This window comes from Mustela lutreola, chromosome 9, assembly GCF_030435805.1.
Source record: "Mustela lutreola isolate mMusLut2 chromosome 9, mMusLut2.pri, whole genome shotgun sequence".
NCBI classification, from domain to species: domain Eukaryota; kingdom Metazoa; phylum Chordata; class Mammalia; order Carnivora; family Mustelidae; genus Mustela; species Mustela lutreola.
In genome coordinates, this window is record NC_081298.1 from 127,466,182 (window position 1) to 127,485,834 (window position 19,653).

The 19,653-nt window shown below is 36.1% G+C and overlaps 1 protein-coding gene across 5 annotated transcripts in view; it reads right to left on the minus strand.

Annotated features, from left to right (window-relative positions):
* The window catches only part of NCOA1 (nuclear receptor coactivator 1), a 237,361-nt gene that overhangs the window by 165,656 nt on the left and 52,052 nt on the right, over positions 1–19,653 (minus strand). For all 5 annotated transcript variants that reach the window (XM_059132487.1, XM_059132484.1, XM_059132485.1 and 2 more), the window contains exon 2: positions 15,777–15,911. The gene's annotated coding sequence lies outside the window, so the exon portion shown is untranslated. The remainder of the gene's footprint in view (positions 1–15,776; positions 15,912–19,653) is intronic.

A 19,653-nucleotide genomic window follows, 5' to 3' on the forward strand; every position in this document is an offset into this window, starting at 1 on the left:
CCTGAGCCGAAGGCAGCGGCTTAACCCACTGAGCCACCCAGGCGCCCTATGATCAATTTTTTAACCTTCTTATTCTTTGCAGTTTAATAGCTTTTCAATTTTATAAAAGTTAACTATACATTTGCATACAGACACGTTCAACACTAATTTTTCTAACTTCTATTTGTTCACCGCAAAATTTATTCAGTAATTCAACCACTTGACGGATGTTATACTTGCTCACTGTATATTAAATTTCTAAATCATACTTTTTCAATACTAAAGATATTCATTTTTCTTAAAAAATAGTATTATTTTTAGGTTTCTGAAACTATAGGAAGTATCAGAATTAATGTCCAAAAACCTATCACTAGCCAAGCAAATGAGTAAGCTGTATGTCACTGCTCACCCATGTGTAAATCTAGGGGGAATAACCTTTTCTAAGAAGATATCTGTTTATTCAACTACGACCACAGCTGAGTTAACTGCATAGGTTAACTCATACACAGTTGAACTTTAAGTTAAATCTGAAAGCCCAACTGCTGCTTGAAAATATTTTCAGAAAGACTGAACTATGATGAAGCTCTGCAATAAAAAGCTACTATGGGATAAAAGTTGTCCACTGCAGCACAAGTAAGGCCAATTAAAGCCAGCAGAAATTGCCCAATCTCTCAAAATAGATCACCGAGTTATCAGAGTTGGAAGAGAGACACTGGTGTGACCAATTTACATTTTACAAGGTACTAACACCCAACAGCTAGATATTCATCTGTCAAAAGTTTCCAGGTATATCAAAAAGGAAGTTATTTAATTCACAGTTTAGCTGTAGAAAAACTGAAACTATGAGTTTAGCCAAAAAAGAAAAGCAGTTAAATCGAAACATTTCCTATATGACTCAAAACTATACCATCATAATGTGTGAAGAAAAAAAGCAAGCACAGGTAAGGAAAATCAGCATGTCAGACTGTGAAAAAGGGTTAGATTTGATTTTATGATTCCAAAGAAGATGGTACAGAAATTATATGGATAAATGTATGCTTCTGTCAGTTAATTTCTAAGAATTAAAAAAAATAAATTTAATGTTTTTTCCTTGAAATTTATTAAATCAATACTATATATAACAATTAATAGTCTTAGAATGTTGAAAATGCACTGTGTATATGTACACATGCATATATTTCTCTAAATCTATTCATTTATTTGCTCATTCATTTCTGAGTAGGGAAGGGCAAGAACAGAGAAGTAGGAACAACACTAAAGATAAAATGCATTAAAGATCAAACCCTTTCAAGCTCTTAATGGTTACTGTGATGCAGAAAAATACTTGATGACTGAAGTAAACACAACCCAGGGGGAAAATGACAACCAGGTAGATAACTAGCTAACAACAACCAAAAAAATCTGATAAAATTAAAGGTAAGTAATAGCAAACAGAAACAGTTGAGAAAAAGTAAATAGAAATGGGTCTTAATTCAGCTTAGAGTATTAAGAACTTATTAAAGCTATGTGGTATCTGAACAAGATTCAGAATACCATAATTCCTTTTTTAAATTTTTATTTAAATTCAATTAGCCAACATATAGAACATCATGATAGACTACCAGAATACTTTTTCTTAAAGATTTTATTCATTTATTTGACACAGAGAGAGAGCACAAGCACGGGGGAGTAGCAGGCAGAGGGAGAGGGAGAAGCAGGCTCCCCACTGAGCAGAGAACTGGATGTGGGGCTCCATCCCAGGACCCTGGGGTCATGACTTGAGCTGAAGGCAGATGCTTTACTGACTGAGCTACCTAGACAGCCCTAGGATACCATAATTCTTTTTATTATTATTATTATTATTAACATATAATGTATTACTTGCTTCTGGGGTACAAGTCTGTGAATTATCAGTCTTACATAAATCACAGCACTCACCATAGCGCATACCTTCCCCAATGTCCATCACCCAGCCACCCTATCTCTATGTCCCCATCCCCAAACAACCATCAGTTTGTTTCCTGAGATTAAGAGTCTCTTATGGTTTGTCTCCTTCCCTGTCCCATCTTGTTTCATTTTTTCCCTCCCTATCCTCTATGACCCCCTGTCCTGCCTCTCCAATTCTTCATATCAAAAAGATCCTATGATAATTGTCCTTCTCTATTAACTTATTTCACTCAGCATAATACCGTCTAGTTCCAACCATCATTGCAAATGGCAGGATTTCCCTTTTTTGATGGCTGCATAATATTCAATCATATATATATATATCACCTCTTCTTTGTCCATTCATCTGTTGATGAACATCCAGGTTCTCTCCACAGTTTGGCTATTGTGGACACTGCTGCTATAAACTTTCAGGTGCACATGTCCCTTCGGATCACTACATTTGTATCTTTAGGGTAAATACCCAGTAGTGCAACTGCTGGGTCATAGGGTAGCTCTATTTTCAACTTTTTGAGAAACCTCCATGCTGTTTTCCAGAGTGGCTGCACCAGCTTGCATTCCTGCCAAAAGAGCAGGAGGGTTCCCCTCTCTCCACAACCCTGCCAACATCTGTCGTTTCCTGACTTCTTAATTTTAGCCTGACTAGTGTGAGGTGGTATCTCACTGTGGTTTTGATTTGTATTTCCCTGATGCTGAGTGATGTGGAGCACTTTTCATGTGTCTATTGGCCATTTCGATGTCTTCTTTGCAGAAATATCTGTTCATGTCTTCTGCCCATTTCGTGATTGGATTATTTGTTCTTTAGGTGTTGGGTTTGGTATGTTCTTTATAGATTTTGAATACTAGCCCTTTATTGCTATGTCATTTGCAAATACCTTCTCCCATTCTGTCAGTTGTCTTTTGGTTTTGTTGTCTGTTTCCTTTGCTGTGCAAAAGCTTTTGATCTTGATGAAGTCCCATAGTTCATTTTTGCCCTTGCTTCCCTTGTTTTTGCCAATATTTCTGGGAAGAAGTTGTGCGGCTGAAGTCAAAGAGGTTGCTGCCTGTGTTCTCCTCAAGGATTTTGATGGATTCTGGTCTCACATTGAGGTCTTTCATCCATTTTGAGTCTATTTTTGTGTGTGGCATAAGGAAATGGTCCAGTTTCCTTCTTCTGCATGTGGTTGTCCAATTTCCCCTACACCATTTGTGGAAGAGACTGTCTTCTTTCCATTGGACATTCTTCCCTACTTTGTCGAAGATTAGTTGACCATAGAGTTGAAGGTCCATTTCTGGGCTCTCTATTCTGTTCCCTTGAACTATGTGCCTGTTTTTGTGCCAGTACCATACTGTCTTAATGATTACAGCTTTGTAATAGAGCTTGAAGTCTGGAATTGTGATGCCGCCAACTTTGGTTTTCTTTTTCAACATTCCTCAAATACCATAATTCTTGATCAACCACCCTACCACCGCAGAAGGTTCCAGAGAGTGAAAATGAGAAAGGATGCACCAGGCAAAACTGCCTATTTATTCAAGGGTTTGGACAACAAGCAACTAGGGAATCTTCCACCTCAGTTACAGGTCAGTCTAACACTTGGAACACTGAGAATAAGCCAACTGGGTTTTTTGGCTTCTTTTATACATAGGTCCACATCTTTTTTTTTTTTTTTAAATATTTTATTTATTTGACAAACAGAGATCACAAGTAGGCTGAGAGGCAGGCACAGAGAGGAAGGAAAGCAGGCTCCCCGCTGAGCAGAGAGTCCAATGCGGGGCTCGATCCCAGGACCCTAGGATCATGACCTGAGCCAAAGGCAGAGACTTTAACCCACTGAGCCACCAGGCACCCTCTTTTTTGTTTTCTGAACATACCAACTTTGCTCCCATCTCAGACTTTTGCTTCTGTCATTCCTTCTACCAGAAACATTCATTCTCCAGATTTCTCTGTGTCTCACTTCCTCAGTTCACCCAGACCTGGGTGACCTCAGCACAAATATCTCCTCAGAGAAGCCTTCTCTGACTTTTCTAGTTACAACAGTCCCCCCGCCACATGCATTCCCCTATCCTCCCTACCCCCTTTTACTTGTAAAGAGGGGGGATTAAATTTAAAGATTTTTATTTATTTATTTGACAGAGACAGAGAGATCACAAGTAGGCAGAGAGGCAGACAGAGAGAGAGAGGAAGGGAAGCAGGCTCCCCGCTGAGCAGAGAGCCTGATGCGGGGCTGGATCCCAGGGTCCTGGGTGGCTCAGTGGGTTAAACAGAAGGCAGAGTCTTTAACCCACTGAGGCACCCAGGCGCCCCCACAGGCCCACATATTAACCTATAGAAAGGAAGAAGGAAAAAATAATCCAGCAACTATTTCCACAAACAGCCATGATGGACTAACAGGAATCCAATTAATCCTCCTGCCTTATATAACCAGAAAACTTGATAAAATGGATTAATAAAACAAAAATTTTCAGATATTGAACAACAGTCAGAGCAGGAGTGGGATTCTTGAGAAAGTGGGAAAGGAAAATGAGGTGAATCCTATAAATGCCCCACTTCACACCCTTGAAGCAGTTTCTAGGATGCAGCATAGTGTGTATTTCAATGAGCCTGGAAATCTCAGAGGGTTGAGGAGACAGAGAATGATACTCAGGGAGGCCAAGGCACCCAGAATTTGTGGAAAAGCATACCAGAGAAAAGGGACTGCACAGAAAGACAGAGCTCCAGAGATCTGCAGAGGCGTCCCCTTCAAGGCTTTGACAGGTAGTGACCTGTCCTGTATGAGAGGAAACTACTTAAGGTTGGTGAAAGGACCACTGAAAAATAAATAGGCCAAAGAATTCTTAAAACTCATACAAGATTAAGAATAGTTAGTATTCCCAAGAAGTTGAATGAAAAGACCTCATAATACATGAGACATTAAGTCTTCAGAAGGTGTCAACTCTAAATTAGTTCTAGGAAAACAGGATCCTCTAGACCCACCCTAACAAATCTTCCTCAAAACAAAGCAAGTCTCAAAAAAGCATCAAAGAGATTTCAAAAAATTCAACTGCATGCCAAAACTTAAACTAACATCATTGAAAGGAATACAACAAAATCCAGCACCCAGCAACATAAAATTCACAATGTATGGCGTCCAATGAAAAATTACCAGGCATATAAATTAAAAGGGAAATATGACCTATAACCAGGAGAATGACAAATCAATAGAAACAGATGCAGAACTGACAGAGACACAGAACTTGGCAGACAAAGATGTTAAAAGAGCTACTATAAATATGCTCAATATGCTCAAGAAGGTAGAGAAACACATGGAAGTGTTGAGGGATAAGTGAAAGATTTTTTTAAGCCTGAAATGGAAATTCTAGAAATGAAAAATAGAGTATCTGAAATGAAAAATATACACTGGGATGGGATTAACAGCAGATTCGACACTTAACTTCAAAACACAGCAACAGAAAAATATCCAGAATGAAGCACAAAGAGAAAAAAAATACCGAGAACAATAAAGGAAAAACAGAAAGAGACAAATGATGTACAGTAATATATCAAACAATTTAATGTACATGTAATTGGGGTCCTAAAACTAGAGGGAAGAAGGTGATAGAAAAAATATTTGGAGAAATGATGGGCAACATTTTTCAAACCATAAACCCACATATCCAAGAGGCTCAATAAAATTCAAAAAGGAAAAACAAAGCAAAACACACTTATAATCAAACTTCTGAAAACCAGTGATTAAGGAAAAATGGAAAAAGGTGCCAGATTATGTACAGAAAAACAAACACTTCTCATCAGAACCTATGCAAATGAGAAGTCAATGGTTTAACAGTACTAAGTATTAGAAGAAAGACACTGTCAACGTAAAATTCTGTATCTGGTTAAAACATATTTCAAAATGAAAGTGGTAATGTTTTCAGACAAAGGTTGAGAAAAATCCATTACAAGATATGCAATGCACTTAGATGCTCTCTAGGCAAAAGGAAAAGAGCATCAAGTCAAAACTTGGATCTACAGGAAGGAATAAAGAGCACTGATAATAGTAAATATATTAATACATACAAAAGATATCTTTGTCTAGGTTTTTAATTTCTGGCTTGTTTTCTCCCAATTATCTTAATTTCAGTAAAAATCTCTGCTTACAGCAGAAATGTAAGTAACTCCCCCAAAAGAATCTCATTCTCATGAAAAAAAAAAAAAAGTCTCACTCTCATGAAATAACCATTAAGATATTCATACAGATTTCATAACATTAGTTGGGCATATTTCCATCTTTTTATAATCTCTAGAATAGTTTCTCACCATAGGAAGTGTATGTTCCTTGAAAGTTAGAAAAAACTCACTGGCAAAACGATCTGGCCCCAGAACCAATTTCTAGAGGAAATTCCTTAAACTTTCTTCCATAGTTCTTGGTTTACCCAGATTTTCTCCTTAACGTAGTTTGAGTGTTTAACAATTCATTTCAAAGAGATTTCAAATCAACTGGCTTACAGTTAAATAAAGCTGTCTCTTTTCTATCTTTCCAAAAAAAGAAACCCTCTTATCCATATATATTCTGTTTATTCCTTCATACTTTGGTTTTCTATTTTCCTTGATAAGATTAGATTTATTTGTTTTTTAATCCTAAGAAACAGCTCTTAGATTTTTCAGGTCTATAGTTTCTGTTTTTTAATGTATCTGTTTCTGCTTTTATCTTATTTATACCCTTTCTTTCCCCTAAGCATTTATTTTGTTGGTTTTATTTGTTATACTGAATTCCACAGTTGAGTTCATTTATTTTTTTAATCAGTTTACTTCTAAGGTTGGTATTAATCTTAGCCTAAGTCTCATTTCAGCTAGCTGAATAATCAATTATTGTATATTTGATCTCCTCTTTCACTCAATATTTAAGAACAGTTTCTGTCTGGTTTTTCCAAGTGGTTAGAGTAGTACATTTTAAACTTCTGTTGTAGGAATAAAATGGACACAAAAAGTCTCAGCTTTTCTGTAATTTACTGAGGTTTTTCCTTTGTGGTTTAACCTAAAATTTATGGGGGTCATTTTATTGTTGCTGTTGCATGGTCAACTGGAAAAGTATTCTTAACGCCAAATTTAAGCAAAAGCTTTAGAATTGACTAAATAAGCACCATTATGAAAGCAATGTAGGTTTTGCACTACAGTCAATCTTTTACTTTTAACTAGCATTAAATGCATCCATATACTAAGAGTAAGGACAGAGGTTCTCAGTTCTGCACCTAACCTAATTTTAATGTTTACATTGCTAGATGCGTAATAGATAAAAAGAGTTTAATGTAAGGAATTTCTAACTTAAATGAATGTCTAAAAGTTCTTGAAAGTTTCAATAGCTTTTTAAATTCATTTCCATGTTAAACACTTCCATATTCATCTTTAATTGAGGAAATTAAAGTAATAAAATATTGGTACATCATCCATGTCAAACACCATTTTCTAAAAACAAAAAATCATCCCTCCTTCTTCTCTAAAATGGTAAAATGTGATCTGACTAGTGAGTAGCAAGTTAGAATTATGATCTTTCTTCTATAAGATACTATACCCCAAAGATACTATAATCCAACTAATACATCTTTGATTACAGTAACTTTTAAGGAGCTCTATCATATCAGAAATTTATACTGAACTAGCTACATCACTGGTTTTGCAAAATCTATGCTTCTGCAGTTTGAACCAGAATACACTTTCTTTTCTAATCCTGATTAAAAGTTAGTTTCTGGGGGTACCCAGGTGGCTCAGTTGGTTAAGCAAATGCCTTCAGCTCAGTTCATGATCCTGGAGTCCCTGGATGGAGTCACGCATTGGGCTCCCTGCTCAGCAGGGGATCTGCTTCTCCTTCTGCCCCTTCCCCTGTTCTTGCTCTCTCTCTCAAATAAATAAATAAAATCTTTTAAAAAAAATAGTTATTTTCTAAAGTCGAACTTTTGGTTTTCCTCCAAGAGAAAGAGATGGATGAATCCTGACTCTACTGCGAATTAACTTTAAAGTAAGCCTTACTGAGACGCCTGGATGGCTCAGTTGGTAGAACACATGACTCTTGATCTCAGGATTGTGAGTTCAAGCCCCACCACTGGGCCTGGAGCCCACTTAAAATATGGAAAAGTAAACCTTATTAAGACTCCATTTCTTATACATAAAATAGATGCAATAATAGTTTACATCTCACAGTTACAGGGATAGAATCTAATAATACATATAAAGTGTCACAGTGCCTGGCTCATGGTGAACATTAAATATTAACTATTATTATTATATTTTTGTTTTCCTCATGTCAGCTTTCTTTTTTTTTTTTAATTTACTAATCCCAAACTCTGTAAATGGCCACATTAGCTATGTCTCCTCATTTAAGATCATATATGGAACAATAAACATCTCAATGCCTTTATTAACTAACTGAAAACAGATACTAAAGTGAGTAACCTCTCAACTATGCTTAACTACTATCTTTTTGTTTCCAAAGTATCCAGTGTAGTTTAGAAAGTATTTCATCTTTCCACTGAAAGCTTTCATGACCAGAGAATGAGCTTCTATCATACATATTCATTATTTATTTTAGTCTTCAAAAAGTATCTTTTGTCTCTAACCAGTAAACTATAACCCATAACAACAAAACCTCTACTTTAGTAGTCAAGTGACCGATTGTTCAATTTCAAAGTTATGCCACTTAATAATTATAGCTTTCATTTGAAAAATGGAATCTTGTACTTTACCATCTTCAGTTTCCAAATAGCTTAATACCATTTTCAAAAATACCACTAAAGATACATTAGGTTGCTGAAGTTGATTGCTATACAAAATCACAGGTGCACCTGAGTTAGAGGAAGGAGTGTGGTACAGAAAAATAGTACAGCTTTTAACTAGCTATACCAGGTCTTTGGATAGCTACCTTCTATAACTTTTAGGAAAAGGCTGTAACTGTGATTCATCTCTTTTTCTTGAGGGTGAAACCAAAAACAGTCCTTCTAGTAAGAAAAGTATATGCCTCCTTAAATGAAACTTAGCTATCCTAAAACCCATGGAGTTGGGACAAGTCACATTTCACCCTAAATTGTTCCCACCCCAACCTCTAATAGGCAAGTATTCTTTTGACGACCAACTCTCAGTAATCTTTCTCAAACTCAGAAACAATTATTTTAAAAGTTCCTTACAGAGAACACAGAGATTACTCATTAAACCACCATAACACATTACCAAGTTTTTGCCACCTGTCCCAGGCCTAGGACTTGTCTTAAAATAACCAAGCCATATTCACCCTTTCCCATTTTAAAGATTAAAGAAAAGAAACAATTTTTAAACAAAATTGTAAAGAAGTTACCTTTTAAATCAGAAGGCATACGTTTACTAGATATATATTATATGCTAAACCATATACTAAGTGCTTTGCCTAAGTTTATCTTATGTAATTTTGTAAAGTTAGGTGGGAAGTAATCATATAACAGGTGTGAGGGTTGGGAGATGGAAGGAATAATTTTATCTAAGATTCAAGAAATTCAGCAAATAGGACCAATGAAATCAACAATTAATTGAAAGTAAAATAAGCCATGAATAGGCTGCTTACAGACCAGGAGGTAAATTTTAAAAAAGAAACAAAACACTACAAGCAGTTACAATACACTTTATTCTGTTTCTTGCTACACACTAATTCTTTTTTTTTTTTTTTTAAAGATTTTATTTATTTATTTGACAGAGAGAAATCACAAGTAGATGGAGAGGCAGGCAGAGAGACAGAGAGGGAAGCAGGCTCTCCGATGAGCAGAGAGCCCGATGCGGGACTCGATCCCAGGACTCTGAGATCATGACCTGAGCCGAAAGCAGCAGCTTAACCCACTGAGCCACCCAAGCGTCCCGCTACACACTAATTCTTAAGACTAGTAGTGAGTACCTGATATTTGTAAAGAAGAAAACTCAATTGGACTCTGAATTTCTTCAGTATAAAGACAACTTCCAAAATCAAAATTACAAGTGAAAACTGCTATTTAAAAGTTAAAGTCTAGCCAGCACACTAAAACAAACAAAAATAAAAGGTATAAGGATTAGAGCAGAGATGGATAGATACAAAAAACTAGGAAAGCACAGATTCTAGGGTAGAAGGTCTGGATTTGAATCTCAGCTCATAATGTTGGACAAGTTAACGACTACTTCATTAGAGCTCTTATAAGGATCAAACGGGTTAATATGTGTAGTGCTTAGAATAAAAGCCTGGTAAATAGTAAGCACTATATAGTAAAACTGTCCTTTTTAAGCAATATGATTTTCTATATAGAAACCCAAGACTCAAGAAATGATCAGAAATAAGAATTCAGCAGCTTGCTAACTACACATAATTCAATTGATCTCTTATAAGCCAACAGAGAAGTAGATTTCTGGACCTTTTTCTGATGGAAATGTTCAAAAAATCTTAGAGAATAGTACCAAGAATTATACCACTACCACCCCCAATACCAGAAGTGCCTACTGTGTGTGTGTGAGAGAGAGAGAGAGAGATCGATCGATCGATCTGGGGACATGAATCTGAATTTAGTGGTCTCTTCTTAAATAAAAAAAAGGATCGAAGGGAGATTTTAAAAAGGACAAACAGGGCGCTGCTTTTCATCAAGGGCATAACTTTGAAATCCTATCAACATCAATGACAGTGCTGAGAAATATTGTTCTTTTAAATTGTAAGCCTTGGGAAACTGCTTTTTAAAGTGCCTACTTTAAACAATGACCACATCAACTGAGCCAAATCTGGTTTTATCCCCATCCAGTTTCCCCTCTACTCTGGATAATAATGAAATAGGTCCCAGATATATCCTCGCATCTACTATCATTTAAATACATAGCTCTAAAAGGTAATGACTCATTTTTAAATATAACTACATACGATTATACCTAAAAACTACCAATAATTTCTTAGTATCAAATATGCAGTTAAAATTTCCCTGATTATTTCATAAACATTTACATATCAAAGTCTGGACCTAGATAAAGTCCAATCATTGCTATTAATCTCAGGTTTCCTTCTTATTTTTCTTTTTTTGTTCCCTACAATTTGTTTGCTAAAAAAACCCAGCTATGTGTCTCAAAGACTTCCCCAAAGCCTAGATTTTGCTAACTGCTTCTCTATGGTATCATTTTATTTGTTTCCCTGATTTCTAGGTTTCCTGTAAACTGGTGGTTGGAGCTAGCAGCTTGATGAGATTCAGATCAAGTTCAACTTACTAGATTATACTGTGACTTTTTATTGAGAGCAATCTAATGTCTTCTCTCTGTGTGTGATGTTAGCAGCCACCAATAATCTTTACTTAGGCCCAGGAATTCACTACAAAATGGTAACACTCCTTTTTCATTTCACTCCTTTTTCATTTATCAACCAGAATACTCCCCAGAAAAGAAACTTCCTCTCTTCATCTACTGGTTATACTCAGGTACAGCCGACTCTTTAGCCTACTCCCACGAAACCTAATGAGAGCTATTTGTTTTTTTTTTTTTTTTTTAACTATCATTATGAACTCATAGATTTAAATATATTTGATATTATTGATTATATTGCAGTTATACTTAACTGATATTCAAAATGCCTCATCTTTGGCCAGTCAGACCCCATTCAATTAAGCACCTCTGTTGTCTTGACACATGCTGTTAGTGTTTGATAACCACCTTGCAAAGATTTCAAGTCCCCATATCTGGAATCATCATTAGCCATAAGCACTTTCCATATTCAAGTAGTTTCTTTCTTATTCTGTATTCTTACTAAATTAAAAATCACTAGTTCTCAATGATAAATCAGCTGTGTTATATACTCTGGATATTATAGCTGAACATGGACCCAGAAATTTTAACACTATTTTTCACTGAAGTCTACTTTCAGCGTTCCACTGAATGCAAAAAAAAAAGAAAGAAAGAAAAAAGGCATCATACACCACTCAAAACTAGATTTTAAATGCTTCAATTTGAAAGACTGGAACAGAAAGATTCCTAATCTATTCTCTGCTGTCATTTTGGCTCTGGAAAGTGTTTTTTCATGCTCTATTCCAAAATTCAGGGATGGTTTTTAAAAATGCATAATAAAAATCCACTGTTTTTTTCTTTGATAAATTGATAAAATCATCAAGTATGGGAAATGGTCAAACTCTTAAAGGCTGAATTATTTTGTACCATAATTTAGACTTCTATAAAATCCTCATACCTCCTCTTTAAAATTCATAACTGTAAATATGAACTTATAAGTTCTATTTAAAATACCAAATATATTTACTATGCTGTGTCCCCTTGAAATCATAGAAATGGCATTATCAGTATTAAAGAAATTTTTATCTTATTTTACTAAAAAACTAATTAAACATTTAAAGCCCTGTCACACTACAGAGCTAGTTAGCATGCATCACTGTGAAAAAGCAGGATCCTATACTTCCTGACCATTTCTTCACAAAACACTGAAAAGACATGGCTTTAGTGGTCAAGAACTGCTTGCACCCACAGTTTTTTACCATTTTGATATTAAAGCACAATCAGAAATCACATTATTGAAGGGGTGCCTGTGTGGCTCACTCGGTTGGGCATCAACTCTTGATTTCAACTCTGGTCATAATCTCAGGGGCCTAAGATCTAGCCCCACAGCAGGCTTTACACAGAAATCCCTCTCCCTTTGCCCCTCCCTCCCCTTGTTCCTGCCCTCTCTAAATAAATAAATAAGCAAACAAACAAACAAACAAATAAATAAAATCTTTTAAAAAAAATCGTATCACTGAATATAATTCTCCCTGCAAAAAGCAGGCATGAACTGATAACCTGGTACAATTTCTTTTCCTCACAGATTAAGTGAACCCCTTCCTGGAGCTAACCTTGTGAGGCTTTGATCACAGGAGCCAATGCAACTTCCTCAGGCAACACCGGCTTTAAACAAAGGCCACCAAACACCACTAACAACAAAAACAACAAAACAAAATAACAACAAAGACTCCTCTGCTGCAGTAAGGCTTTCTCAGTGATAAACAGTAACACATCTCTATGAAGTGCTGGTATGTTCTCTGAACATCAGTGCTTTCATCCAACTGAAAAACAAAAATTCTGCTAGCGTGCACACATGACAGTAATTGCTTTTCCAGATGGTATGCCTTTGATAAGGGATTTTTGCCAAAAGCTCATTTTACTTTCTCTCCAAGCATAATATTTGCCATTAACTTTGAAACTGGTTTTACAAGCTTCTCACTAGTAGTGTGAGTTGACCTGTTTTTTGCTATGAGAAGAATAACCATGAATGATACTTTTCCTCTGTCTTTAGCAACAACATTCATTAATCTCACACTGAGAAGCATTATTTTATATAATTTATACATATTTCACTTTTCATCACAAGTCTAAAAAGTAATATTTCTAAGACAGAAATACTAGTTCATTTCCCCAGGGTGGCATGGAAGTAGAGCAGAGCTTGTGCCCTTTCCAGCATGCCACAGAGAAAACTGTATCAAGGGAATACGATTCCCTTAATATGCCCTGTAGACATTTGTTTTCAAATGTTTTGAGTTCAAATAAAGTATTTTTTTAAGGTGCCACTTTAACTTAATGTAAACTGTAATCTAAGATAGAACCTTATACATGTTCTAGGGCCATAATTCAGGTACTGGTTTTATTTTGTTTGGCTCCTCCTCAAAAAAACCCCAAATCTCACAATCTCAAAATCTAAAGTCCCCTCAAAAAAAATTATAAGAAAATACTGTCAAAATGTATCATATATAACTTCTGAGCAAATGTTTGTGAAACTTCCACTTCTTTTCATTTTCAAAGGGGAAAATGAAAAATATTAAAGAAAGATATCATGTGCAAATGCTTATAAATGAGTGGGGAGATATAAGAAATTGATGAATTAGAGATATCCTCATTTAAGGAATTAAGCAAATAAATATAGCCTATATAGCACTTTCACAAGTAGAACCATAAATAGTTAACAGCCAAAACCAAATAGTCAGCAAATTGATCAGAACTTCCTATTCCCTAATCTTAACTTCTGTTGAGATCTGAACATAGTACTATATTACTTAGAAAGGGCTTCCAAAATTTGACCTTATGAGCTTGTTTTAGGATTGTTTTTAAATGGTTTTCAGACGACTGTATTCAGCTTCCCTAGCCCCAAAAGTAAACATCTGAAGTGAAAGATTTCTTCAACTCCATTTATAATAAAGATATAGAATAATTTCTATTCTTCCCCATATCTAGAAACATGAAGTTACAGAATCATTTACATTCTTCCCCATATCTAGAATTTTCTTTGCAAAGCTTGGACAGTCAATGAATGTTATTAAATATTATTGGAAAGAAACAAAAAAAGGTATCTTTAAAGTAGTTCTGATAACAAGACATTTATATATTTATCATTATTTTTTGATTCAAAATAACTTTTCTCTCACAAACATTGCTCAGTTATACCAACCCCTTTAGAAGGCAGCCATATAACTAAAGCAGTCTAAGGATTTTCTAATATCATGGAATTATTTATTATCTTAGAATTTATTGCTTTATATATTCTTCTTCCAAAACAGAACAAAATGAAATTAATAAATTAATAATCCTTGCAGTAAGTGATACATTATTCTCAGTTTTCTTCTTTGCATTCTAGCAAGATTAATCTACAAACCTCTACAATGAATACAGAGAACCAACCAACTTTGACCTGCCCCTTAAAATAATTATTTTCCAGGGGCCCCTGGTGGCTCAGTGGTTGAAGCCTCTGCCTTTGTCGCAGGTCATGATCCCAGGGTCCTGGGATGGAGCCTCGAGTAGGGCTCTCTGCTCAGTAGGGAGCCCGTTTCCCCCTCTCTCTGCCTGCCTCTGCCAACTTGTGATATCTGCCAAATAAATGAATAAAATCTTTTAAAAAAATAATTATTTTCCATACTTCTTTCTTATTTGGAAAAAACATAATTAAAAGAAAAAATAATTTGTTTTTAAATAAACACCTGACCAAGTATATATCCTATTTGGAATATATGTTTATTTAGAAATAGAGTACTATGTTTGTTTTCTGTTGACACTACATTTCCTTTGATTATTTTCAACTGTCGTATGTAGTCTTTAAGGTGGGGATCCATCCCACGATTTGGAAGTGTCACTTGGTTCTTTAATTACTTATCTCCCTGTCTGGTCCAAGTGAAACTAACCCAACAGATCCCAAAGGTCCTACATGAACAGTCTATGAGGAGTAAAAGTGACACTTCTTGGTGAATAGAAAACACTTAATAATAAATTTAGAAGAGGAACAAAAAGGTTTCCAAATCAAACTAAAGGACAATCGCTAAGATTTCATGTATCATGTGAGCTGACTTGGTTACAGGGCTGAATTCAGCTGCTCATCCCAGAGGGTCATGACATAAAATAATTACTAAATTGACACTTATTTATTCCAGTTCTTCTAACACAGTTTACTCAATCTTAATCTGCACCCAGTAGATTTCTTATAATTGAACACGCTTTACTAATTATAAAGACTATCTCCCTTTAAAATCTGGATTTTTTTCTCAACTAGTTTTAGGGGGAAGTGGGTAGGGAAGGTTGAATGAACTCTTCTCTAAAAGCTAACTGTTCTCGGGGCCGCTGATTGGCTCAGTCGTTAAGCACCTGACTGACTCTTGGTTTCAGCTCAGGTCCTGATCTCAGAGTCATGAGACTGAGCCCTGCCTCGCACTCCACACTGAGCGCACACTCTGCTTAAGACTCTCTCTCCCTCTCCCTCTGCCCCTCCCCACCAAGCTCTCACATGCTCTCTCTAAAATAAATAAATCTTTAAAAAAATAAATAAAAGCTAACCATTCTAACATAAAAACTTTTAAGCTTATGAAATCTATATATAGAAAACAACATTATAAAATGAATTCCAAGGAGTCAGATTAAAGTAAATTTGTGCTTCAAATACCTCAGAAAAAGCAGAAATTCTAAATGTTGATGTCTTCATTTGGGACCAAAATTTCCTACTGCATGCTCTTGCTGATGGTCCTTGATTTTATCATCAGAGTCAGTTCCAGTTACATTTCCACTAATATGCACAGATCTAAAGTAAGAAAAAGAAGATACATTCATTTAGTCTACTGAAAACATTACAGACTTTAGATTCTACTACATATCACTGTTTCCCTGTAAGCATGCAAAGAATCTTATATGGATGCTTTATTTCAAGAAATGACAATTCTCGGGGCACCTGGGTGGCTCAGTCATTAAGCATCTGCCTTCCACTCAGGTCATGATTCCCAGGTCCTGGGATCAAGCACTATGTCAGGCTCCCTGCTTGGCGGGAGGACTGCTTCTCCCTCTCCCACTCCCCGTTTGTGTTCTCTCTCTTGCTGTGTCTCTCTCTGTCAAATAAATAAATAAAATATTTTTTAAAAAGAAAAAAGAAAAAAAAAAGAAATGCCAATTCTCATTTTTGTTCCACTACAGACTTTAAAAGTTGAAATTAAAGATTAATGGCTAAATAAAAAATTAAATTTATAAGAGATCATTAGTTACTCACTTTAAAAGGTTCATATCCCAATGCAGCTATACAGAGCAAGTTGGGTTTTGCATTGGTATTCCAAAGAGATCAGGACCCTCAACTATCAGCTTAATCATCAGAGTTGCTGAGGTCACCCCAGCAGCAGGCGCCTCAGTAACCTGTTTCAGGTAAAGTGGAACAGTAGGAGGAAATGGGATTCCTAGCAGAAGACACCCCAGTGTAATGGCTAGCATTCATTACTGGGTCATTGACAGTGCGATAGGACAAACTTTTTTTAAACTAATGGTAGTATTCTTTTCCCACTTTTATCTCAAAGCTAACTCCTAGGGGTCCCTGGGTGGCTCAGACGGTTAAATGTCTGCCTTCAGCTCAGGTCATGATCCCGGGGTCCTGGGATTGAGCTCATCAGAGTCTGCTTCCCTCTCCCTCTACCCCTCCCCCAGCTCGTGCTCACTCATTTGCTCTCCTGCTCTCTCTCTCTCTCTAACAATAAAATAAAAAATATAAATAAATAAATAGTTAAATAAATTAAAACTCCTAACAATGGGGGGACTAGGCAGACATCAGAGAATGCTTAAGAAATGTGAAACCTACTGGCTTTCATTACTTAAAGCCTAATTAATTTAGGCTTTACCACCTAGGGTTAAGCTTTTTACTAAATGTAATATTGCCTTTAGATCACAAAGATACAGTGCATTAGGTCCAGAGAAATCATTATTATCACAGGTCGATTCAGGAATCTTACTAGTCAATTCTATGGCTTCCACCCATCACCCTTGGGCTTTACTCAAAATACAAACCTATCTGGCCAGCTACCCTCTCCCCTATTTTCATGCCCACAATGCTCTCTGTGCTTTCTCATCCACCCCATGTTTTTCCCCACTGTTGTCCTTCCTTCCAACCTTTTCCCTGGGGAACCTCTGGAAACCTCTTTTACCATAGTGAAACAAATCACTTCCACATCCTCAACCTATCAATGAATAGTTCTTTCAATCCCTGGGCTAAATCGGTCTCTTGAGAAGAACCCTCTAAAGTGAAGGCTAAGGCAGTAGGGATCAACCTTCTCCACAGTGATATTTCTAGACCCTAAGTCACAAGCAAACCCACTCCTTTGCTCAGGCTCAGGCCATCTGGCTATCCTGCTCTCTTCTCTTTGCCATGCAATACCCCATCTACCTTTTGTAACCTAGGTCCGGATTTAATCCCTTAGATGCACTCCATCTAGTCTCATCTCTCCAGTTAGTTACAATGTTATCCAGTGAGCCTTTTACATGTCATTAATCAGGTCCTTCCTTCCCCCATGACACACAGTGCCTTTCTTTTCAAACTTGAGCCACACTTCCACTTCCAGTCCTCCAGGGGGTGGGAGGGGAGAGGGATTCCTTCATGTTCTCCTTTACTGGTTGTACAGGTTATTTATATTGTGAAAACACTATTTCTTCCATTTACTTGGAACATTTTCTCAATTGCTGGCTTTTAATATAAAAATTCATTATATTCAGGTAGCCAGATTTGTCCATCACTGCCTTCTCCATTTCTTTTACTATTTCTCTGCTTAGAAATTTCTCCCCCTTCAATAATAGCAGATAAATAAACTCTTAATATTTGCCTTTCTGTGGGCCAATTGTTCCAATATTTCATTCCAAAAGATGTATGGAATGAAATTTGACTGTAAACTGTTTCTGAATTGCCCAGTTTTCCTAACATCTAATTAATTCTCACCATCCTTTGGTTTATAAAGTTTCTTTTTTAAAATAAGCTTTCTTTTCACATATTTCATTTGTTTTTCTACAAAAGGTTGATTTCTGTGGAAGTAATGTTTCCTTATGTTTTACTTTGTGATAAAAATATTCTTTGGTATTCTCATCTTCTCTTCTTCCCGACAACAGTTAGATACATTTTATTTGTTTCGGAGGACATGCCAAGGGATTTCATGAGTAAGAAATGGTGACCCAGTCTACTCTGAGTACTGTGTATTTCTGTTATGGTTGTTGCCTACACACACTGCTCCTTTCTGTTTTAAGGGCTCATGCATTCCACTACTAAGTCTAGAATTAAAACCTTTCTAATCATGCTAGAAAACCGCACTTTTATATATTTATTCACCTGGTGCCACATTTCATTAAACCTCATTCTTTGTAATTTTCCATGTTTTGCATTTATCTTTTCATTTGTAAAATCTGATTTGCATAAAATAAAGGTATCTCACACACAATTTTTATTTCATAGGCCAACATTTTTTATCAGCTCTGAAGTATTTTTCAGATCTTCCTATTATCTTTTAAGATCCACAAAGTTATGCTTATTATTTTTAGTTTACATTTTTTTAGAGGTTTTATTTATTTTTTTGAGAAAGAGAAAGTGCCCGCATAGAAGCAGGGAGAAGGTCAGAGGGAGAGGGAGAAGCAAACTCCCCACTGAGCACAGAGCCCAACAAGGGGCACAATTCCAGGACCCTGAGATCATGACCTGAGCTGATGGCAGACGTTTAACCAACTGATCTACCCAAGCACATCTTTAGCTAACATTTTTTACATGCTACATTGACTTGAAAATATTTTATCAAAATTGAAAATGATGTTAAAAGGAACATGTAATTAAACAGTCTCATTTCTATGTCATCTAACTGCCGCTTACAATGCCCTTGATTGCTACTGGTCACCACTTTTATTAGTCTCTTCTATATCCTTCCAGCAATTCTTTACACAAGTACACTTAACTGAAAATAGTCTTATTCCTCCTATCTTCTTAAATAAAATGTCCAGTTTTGCACCTTATTTTTTTCACTCAGAACATCCTGAAGATTTTCCATGTTAGGATGTATTTCTTCATTGTTTCTAAAGCTCTATGGCATTTTATTACGTGAATCATACTAGTTTGTATAACCAAGCCCACAGTTTTAAGAAATTAGATTCCGCAAACTTAAGTCTTATTTATGAAAGTAATTTAGAATTCAAGAGAAGCAACTGTACAAACCAAACAGCATAGGAACCTATGCGGTGTAATTTCACAAATTTATATTCTACCGATAAATGTAAGTTCTCTTGTATATCATTTTACCTTTTCTCTCAAGTTTACTCCATGAGCCTATCTAAAATCTATCAACTGTTCTAGTCATAAACTCTGAAAGTAGAAGGATAGTTCTTAGGGGCGACTTGATGGCTCAGTTGGTTAAGCATCTGCCTTTGACTCAGGTCATGATCTTGGGGTCCTGGAATTGAGCCCTGCATCAGGCTCCCTGCTCAGTGTGGAGTCTGCTTCTCCCTCTCCCTCTGCCTGAAGCTCTGCCTGCTTGTGTGCT